The sequence below is a fragment of the Vigna unguiculata genome, chromosome 9 (assembly GCF_004118075.2).
Source record: "Vigna unguiculata cultivar IT97K-499-35 chromosome 9, ASM411807v1, whole genome shotgun sequence".
NCBI lineage: Eukaryota > Viridiplantae > Streptophyta > Magnoliopsida > Fabales > Fabaceae > Vigna > Vigna unguiculata.
In genome coordinates this window covers 31,037,908-31,047,422 of record NC_040287.1, presented here as the reverse complement: position 1 = coordinate 31,047,422, position 9,515 = coordinate 31,037,908, and the positions used below count along the sequence as shown (strand labels likewise).

The 9,515-nt window shown below is 26.7% G+C and overlaps 1 non-coding gene across 1 annotated transcript; it reads left to right on the top strand.

Annotated features, from left to right (window-relative positions):
- The first annotated feature begins 8,586 nt into the window (after nucleotides 1-8,586).
- TRNAW-CCA lies at nucleotides 8,587-8,658 on the top strand. Its single transcript has one exon. It is a non-coding gene; the product is annotated as a tRNA-Trp (tRNA).
- The last annotated feature ends 857 nt before the right edge of the window (nucleotides 8,659-9,515 follow it).

Here is a 9,515-nt window from a genome sequence, read left to right as displayed (position 1 = left end):
AACAGGCAAGCCAAAGTAGAATGACATGACATGGCTTCTTCCTGTCACTTCTAACTCATACTATTAAATCAGTAAAAAGAGAAATATAAAAATAAAAAGTACGAAAACATATACTATATATAATAAATTTATGATATGCCAAAAACTAAAATTTTAAATGATGTATTAGTAAAATAGTTAAATTTTGTGTACTAATTTGTCATGTGGTTAATCAACATTAAATAATCATTAATTAAAATCAACATTTAACTAAAATTAATATTAAAATAATTATTTGCAACATTTTCGTCCATAAAGTTTTTATTCAAATTTTTATATATTTATGTAATAAATAATTCAATATTTTTAAGGTTAATAATGTATTTTTCCTGTTTTCCTGTTTCTTTGGTTAAGATTCATTTTACGCAATCTTAAAAAACTTAAATTAATAACAATTATATATTTTGACATTCAAATAAAAATAATAATAATAATAATAATAATTACAATAAGATGACATGAATTCGAATCCAAATTTTTCACTGATTTTTTTTTTGTATTAATTTTTTACTGAACTTCCAAAATATTAATATTGATATATTAAAAAGTGTACTGTACGTCCCATCGGTCGATAGGTCAAAGTTGAAGAAGTAATAAATGAAAGGCCAGCGGTCGAACGGTCGAACAGCGAATCGGCTTTGTCGATCAGCCACGTAGCATCGTTAAAGGACCATCGGTCGAACGGATCACGAATAAACTATAAGACCATCGGTCAAACGGTTGAACATATAAGTCACGACCTAACCATGTTCATATCCATCGGTCCATCGGCTCTTAATGGCACATCGGTCGATCAAACAAGTACGTGTTGCACCCAACCATAACGCGACAATCAACGAATCAACCATCGGTTGATCAATCTCTTTAGACTTGTGTAGTCCTTCGCATGCGTCTGACAGTCGATCAGACATACACGAAGGTTACACTTGTTACAGTATAATTAACCCAGTCAAGCGGCCATCGGTCACGCGGTCAAAGGATCAGTCAAACGAGTTAATTAAAGTTAAACGAGTCAGTAATCTTGATTAAGGGATCATTGGGCCGTGATTAAGGAACCCTAATCACAGGCCCACACAGAAAACTATAAATAGGGCTCAAAGGTAGGTTGGTGAGAATCTTAATTTCGCATTTATTACAGCAGATATATTGGTACACCGATCGGTCCTTTACTGACTTAAGCATCGGAGTACTTTAGACAGGTACCACGATCGTCATCCCAGCCGATCGAGCTAAGAAGTGGATTTTCTGGAAGTTATCGTAGCAGTGGGAAGTAGAGCCAGCTTGGAGAGACTCTTTAGTAGGTTCTCGGTCCCTACACCCGAAACAAAAAGATTTGTACTATATTATTAAACATAAAAAAAATAGTGACTATCATTATAATTTGAAGACTTAGTAAAAAAAAGAATTAACAAAGAATTTAAATTTCATAAATGCAAATAATTAATTTACTAGTTTTATTACTTCTATAGTAATAAAAATGAGTTTACCAAAATAAGTACTTCAAGGATTGTTCCTTTTCAAACTATTATTAACCAGTCCTCAAATACTAAATATCTTATTAAAAAATATTTATCTCTTGTTATTTATTTTTTTTACATAGGCCTATTTTTTTCTAAAATTTTGTTTGGAAGTCCATTTCTTATTTCTTATACCGAAACATCTAAACCTGACAGTTTGAAAAAGAAAAACCATTTCTAAGAAGTTACTTGTCCTTTAGCAAACCCAAACTTCCAACGATGAATCTTCTCCTTGAAAACATTTGATTGGAAGCGTAAGTCACGTGGATTCATTAACCTTTTTTTTTTCATTAAGATGTCAAAAATGAAGTCTGGAATTCAGTTTATTGGAACGGATCTAACCATGAACAACAATAAAAGATGTTATTTGGATAAATATTGTGAATTTGTGAATAACATGTCACCTGAAAAAATATTTTGGAAATCTTATTACTTTGAAAATAATTTTCAGACATAAAATATTGATTATTTTCAAACTTGTTCTTGTGTGACAAAAAAACTTAATAATATCTGATTCATTTTACTGTAGTCCCGTAACGAATGTATTAATTTAGTTTTTCTTTTAAAAAAAATTTAATTGCATCACAATTTTTGGAAAAGATGTCTTAATTAGGTTATTTTAAAAAAATTATTAATAATATTTATTTTTGTTAATTTCTTTTCATTATTTTATTTTATTTTTTAAATTCTGTTGTTGTCAAATGTAATCTCTAATGTTAAAATAATTCAAATATATTTTTTTAATTTATGTTTTTTATAAGATTAAATGAATTAAGTATAAATATTTTTACAAAAGTATTAATATTTATATTAAAATTTAGTGACGAAAGTCCTGATTAACAAAACTTAGGTTAATAATATACAATATAATATGTTAAAAAAGTCATTTTTAATAAATAAAAATATTAGTATAACATTTATATAAATAATAAATTTAATCTTAAATTGGAGAGAGACAATATTGATCTATTTTACAAATAAGTGAGACTAAATTGAATTAAGGAGACATATGTAAGAATTAAATTGAATCATATATATATATATATATATATATATATATATATATATATATATTGAAATCAAAACAATGATACTTGAAAGTAATTATAATTACTAAAAAAATTCTTATTTTTTGTCAATTTTGTTTTGAAATTTCTTTTTAGGAAATACTTATAAATTTTGTTATAAAAAAAATTTATAGGAAATTACTGTCAATTCTTTTACAGAATATTTTGTACAAAAGACTTTTCACAATAAATTTTCTAAAACATATTTATGAATTTTATAATTTTATAGACAATAATTACTTACGAAGGAATTATCTGTCAATTAAAATTCTTAAAAAAAATAACAAAAAAAAGTCTTTTTTTTAAATTTTTTTTAATGAATTTATAATTTTTTTTAATGTAATATAAGAATTTGTAGCTGTCGATATTAAATGAGAAGATATCTTAGACTGTTATTAGTACCGTAAAACACCATCTCTTCCAACATTGCTAACTCCAAACATTGTGTTGTTGGATCATATGTTCAAAATTTGTTTCTGGTTCAAGCCTTAGCATCAGTCGCATCACATCATACCTCATACATGCGCATGCGTTTATAAGTCTACCATCTTTCTTTGACTTGCATTCAATACCCGCGACCACTTGGTGCAGTAGTAGTCGCTACACAGTTTTCGTTTTCTACACAATTTGTTTTTTTTAAATTTCAGCATGTTCGGATTAAGATAAATTTTAACTTAATTTAAACGTTTTTTTATGAATATTTTTAAAAAATAAAATATTATTTTGATGTGAATTTTACTGACATGTCTTGCATGTAATTTCTTGGTTTTCAAGAAATCTACTTAAAATGGTATTTTTATTAATACGAAAACTCCATGTTGTGAATGTTTTTTATATGAAAGTGAAATATGTTTTAAAAAAAAGTGGGAATAGTTGTTGTAGCAGAAAATTGAAATGAGTATAACACCTTTTAAAACTTGAAAGCGACGTGGCCGGTGACCACTTCTCCGGCCACAACAGTGTTCAATAACTATAACACCTTTTATGCTCAGATAAGTTTCGTTCAACAACGTTACATTTTTTTTTTTCCATCTTTCTTTCATGATCTCACCGCCCAAGCTATCCTCAATAAATTCAATTATCAATTTTTTCCATCTTTTCACACAATTTTTTTAATATCTATTCATCATTAGGTAATATGAAAAACTAATAAAATGTAGATTGTAAGTATTTAATATAGATGAAATAACAAATGAAAACGATTACTTAAATTCAATAATAAAGATTGTTTATCATAATTACATAATAATAAAAAATTAAAATATATTGTGGACTACTAAACAAGATAAACTGGTCAACATTTTGACTTTAGCAGACTACCAGATTATACGAGACAAATTCATGCTGCTTTGATGAGTCTAAGTGTATCATTAATTTCTTCATAGATGCCCTCAATGTCTTCTCTAAAATTGTGTGGCTTTACTTTTTTATTTAATTTTATTCATGCTTTCGTAATATTTAATAAATCTTAATTCATAATTGTATTAAAAAAGTTTTTAAATATTCTTATTGAAAATTAACATAAAGCAATACTAAAAATAAAATAAAAAATCAATAATATAATCCAAAATTCCATAATCATTACTAAAAAAATTCATATTCCCTGTCAATTTTGTTTTAAAATTTATTTTATAAGAAATACTTTAAAATTTTGTTATAAAACTGTCAATTATTTTGCAACATAGTTTGTATAAAATATTTTTCACAAAGTAAGAAATATTTACGAATTTTATAATTTTATAAAAATAATTATTTACAAAATAATTACCTACCAATTAAGATTTTTAAAAAAATAGCAGAAATTTTTTTTTCTAAATTTTCTTAATAAATTTACAAAAAAAAAAATGATGTAATATAATATTTTTAGTAGTGAATGAAACGCGATTGTTGTGTACATGCTTTGTTGCTTTTTACTTTTCTTGCCTCTGAACGTGATCAAGTTGAACATTCTTGGTGTAAAGATCTGTTGGTTCAACTTTGTGTTGAACAGTGGCAACTATAATACTGGTCCATTAAGGAGCCAAACATGTGAGTATCTATAAAGTTCTTTTCTTCTGTGTATTGGGTATATCCACGTTTTAATTTGTTACTATATTTAGTGTTTAACTGTTTTGAACAAAAATATTTTTAAATGAAACATTTTATATCAAAAATAACTAATACTTAAGTCAATATATAATACCAGATCAATACTTATAAACTAATGTTCTTTTGTGATGTAAAATAGGATTTTTCGCATTAGTATTTTTAATTTTATTAAATTATTTAATTAGATTTTTATATTTAAGGAACTGCTTGATTATCATATAAAAATACTTTAATTCTTATGTATTAAGAATGAGGAGGTCGTTAAAATTGCGCAATCTTCAAATAATAATAAAAAAAAAAACTCGCGAGAAACAACTTAAAATTCTGATAAAAAAAAAAGAAGAAGACATGCATGCATATTTTAATTAAAGAGATTGAGATTATGGAGAATTAATTGTCCGGAAGGTTTATTTAAAAGTCATTTATCTTTTAACGGCTTTGGTGATGGGTACATTTAGCAACCAAAGGACTTCCATTTATTGTTGGAAGAAACACACGATGAGAAAAAATGACAACATAAGGGGAAAATGTAAATAGTTTTAATTTCAAAATTTTAAATTAAAATTTTATAATTTATTAGATATCCAGTATATAAAATATTTAAATATTAAAAATAAAAATCAGTTATATATCTTAAGAACATTTTTTTCACTATTATTCTATACTTTATTCTATTTAATGTTTGATTGGATGCGTAAACTAAAATAAAACGATATACTCTCTTCCTACTGCTATTTTATGGTAAATTGGTAATTGCTGAATAAAATAAAACAATACTGTATTTTAGTAAACTCATACTTACCAATTTACTGATCGGCCTTTTTTAAAATACTAATTAATAAAAGTTGTTTAACAATAAATAAAATAAAAAAGTATATACTAAGATAATTTGATGATAATTCCGTGGACACCGTCATTGAAGACTGCATGCATGGTGTTCTCTAAACCATACCTTCCCAACTACCAACGGAGGAAAATTGTTTTAGAGGACCACTTAACTAATTTAGTATTATAAACAAAAGTCAAACTATATTATTTGACAAATATACATCACCACACACGAGTCTGCATGGTTGCGATAGGAGATTATCATGCATGCCAAGTGGAGTACAAGTAATATTAAAATTATCACAATTATTACAACAATATAACATATTGTTTATAATAAAAAATCAACCTGTAAATCATAATTAAACATTTTCTATATAATTTTATTAAACAGAAAATTTTATTAAATTATTGTATGATTGTCTAACTTGAATCTATCTTTAAGGTTTTGTTATGAATTTGAGGCAGAATAAATGTGTGAATTTGAATTTCTATATATTTTTTAAGGATAAAAACCCAAAAACTTACCATCTTAAGCTTTTAAGTTGAGAGTGTTGTTAATTTTTTATGTAATTGGGTTGAGATTTTATTGATGTAGTATATTCCCAATTAGTCTCCTCCATCTAAAGACCTAACAGTGGTATTAGAATCGATGGAGAACTGATGGTTAGTTTTAGTGACCGACTTAGACGAGTACAATGGTCCTTGTATCGAAAATATTTATGGCAAGGGTTCAGTTAAGTGTGTCCCTTAAAGAAGAACAATTACGCTGGAGGGAGTATACTAATGTGGAAAGGACTCACCCTTGAGGAAAAAGTTATTGGAAATCTAAGTGTGAGTTTAAGTGTAGTATCTCTACATAAATCCACTGTCTTAAGATTTTTTGTTGAGAATGATGTCAATTCCATATGTGATTGGACTCATGTTTCATTGATTTAGTATCTTTCCACTGAACATCTCCCTCTAAAGACCTAGCTTATAGTATATATATACATATACTTTTTTGATATATGTAAGGATTTGTGTTTTGTTTTAAATTTATTTGTTTGTTACTTTTGTCATGTAGTACAGTTTTACATTGGTGTATGTAAAGATTTGAGTTTTTGTATGATATATAAGGTATGGTTTAATTTTTTTATTTTTGAATTAAATTTAGTTTGCGTTTAAACCTTAGTCTAATTATGATATGAAGAGAACATATTTATTTAGGTTATGGTTTGTGTGCTTTAGTTGTTTCTGTAAATTTGATAGAAAGTTATTAAAAATTAATAAATTAAATTTATAAAGTTTAAATAAAAATTGCAAAATATGTAATTTTCTCTCCACAAAATATAAATCTTAATTTTTCCATTTCCGTTGTAATTTCTTAGGCTGGAAATCTTGTTATCCGATATTTTGGATTAATTCTTCTTCTTTTTAACACCTTTTTCAATTTTCTAGTTTCCATTGATAAGAATGCATGGAGGAGTTGTGTACTGAATGAAGTAGGAGATAATTTTTAGTGGTTACGTTTTGAAAGTTGAATAATGGTGTAGTTACTAAACTATCTATAGTAAAAAAAATATTAACATTATTACAAAAGAAAAAGTATAATATTAATATATTTAATTAAAATAAAAAATATATTTATTTGTGTTAATATGTTGCGTGTTTGCAACGTGAAGAGATATATATATTAGAAGTAAAATTAGGTGGATAAAATGGAAAGTAGTTATTGCATTGTATACGTGGGAATGTCACATAAACCTTGAGAATCACGATAAACCATCTTTTTTGTGTTTTGTGTTTGAAGAAGTTAAGTAGTTAACCATTCTTATATACTCTGTCTTTTTCAGTATCTAAGATTGTCATTGTACGATGAAGTGACGAGCGAGTTGAGCTACATAATCTGCTCAATAAATTTGAAAACCGACATAATTTAAATAAATAATTAATGTGAATAATGTGTCGGTAATGAAGTGTATAAGCATGGTATTAAATATTTTAGTGTTTTTTTTGTTCGTGTCTTCTGGCCGACACCACCGTCCAATTTTAGTTTAGTTAATGTTTGGTAAGCCTCATTGCTCCAAATACAAACAAACGTTATATTCTTGCAACAACAGGTTGAATAGTATATATTTTTATTTTCATTACCTTTTTATCTTTCCTTTTCAATTTCCAGTTAAATAATTTCACTTTTCCAAATTTACTAAACACTAACTAGTTTCTACCAATACGCTTTCTGGCAATGCATTATCGTGAAACAAAATGCAAGGTCAAGGCTAATTAAGAAATCAAGAGAAAATAATTAATTCAAAACCTAATAACTTAATAGTTGAAGGTATCATCGAAAGTTGGAAAAGCCAATAATATCAGCAATAATGCTATTTAATCATTTAGGGCGTAACTACCAAATAATTTATCGAATATTTTCCAATTAATCGCAATTAATTAATTAATTGATTAACAAATGACACGAAAGGGGCAATTCATGTCGAGGGATCTGGGGTTGACTGAGAATAAACGTGGATGGTTTGCTGTAAATTTTATTTACATGAAGAAAAAAAAATCCTATTTAGTAGTATTTCACAAATTAAAATTGTAGTATCTGTATAAATTAAAACTACGGGAGAAGAGAATATGGTGAATAAATATTATCCACTAACAAACAGATATTATAAAATACAAATGTGCTTATTTCTGTAAAAGGAAATATATTCTTTTAAAAAGCTCAAACAAACCTATTCACTCCAACTAAAATATTAAAGGAAAATACAGAATATTATAAATTTTGAATTAAAAGTAGATATAGTAAAAAATTTCCCTTGAAATTAAGGAACCTAGTTTATAATATTGGCGCGCACCTATTTTATTAAAGTGAAATCTCAAAAGGCAAAACTGGAATGAAGTTATAAATTGATCACATTAATACATCATTTATTATTTCGTTAAAATTAATACAAAATAAACTCCTATGAACTTCTGGAATCTCTAGAATCATCAAGATAATACTTTTTTAAAAGGTTGTACAAGGATAGTATAACTTTATATGTAAAGCTGTCATCAACGGATCCGTGGCGCAATGGTAGCGCGTCTGACTCCAGATCAGACGGTTGCGTGTTCGATTCACGTCGGGTTCAAACCCCGATCCGTTGGCTACCGTCGTACATTTTTTTTCTAATATTATTACATGAAAAACTGTGTTAAGGAAGAAAACTAGTTAAATAATCTTAGTTTTTGCAATTATGAATTTTATACTTATATTTTAAAATAAAATAAGTTTATCCAATTAAAAATACACCAAATATACATTAGGTAGGAGGAGAGTTTGGCAGAATATTTGGCATACATCTTAAATAGTATTAACTAAGGATTCAAGGTCATTGAATCACGGAAGTTAAGTTGGATCCCTCAAAATTAATTATGACGTAACATTTAACTAAATTTTAAACATCTGAACCCTGTATTATGTTAAGTATCAATGTCGCATGAGCGGTTGGGGAAGAGTGAGAAGGCAGAAAAGTTTGAAAGAAGGGATTAATGGAACCAAAAGCACGCTTTTTGTTGAAACAACATGAACGGGTTAAATTTAATTCCTTTAATTCATTTCACAAAAATGGGTTCAATGAACAAAATGTGGAAATCATAACTTTGTGCGGTGAATCATAAAGAGTTGACCGGAAGGAATCCCTTGATATCAATCTCGATAGAAGTGTTAGGCATCGAGGAAGAATTTAGATTTTATGTTTTATTATTTTTTAAACTTGTCTTCATAATACATTAATTATTAATTTTGATATTTTAAAATATATTAAAAAAATATTTAAAATTTTAATAAAATGTATTTTTAATATTTAACATAAAATCGTGTTTAAAGAATTAGTAGATAATTTCGATTCATTGAGGGATTTTATCAAACACATGGTGTGTAGACGAGGAAAGAAAGGGTTTATTGTGCATGCATAAGAAGAGGGTTATCTTTTGAAGTTTGAAGGAA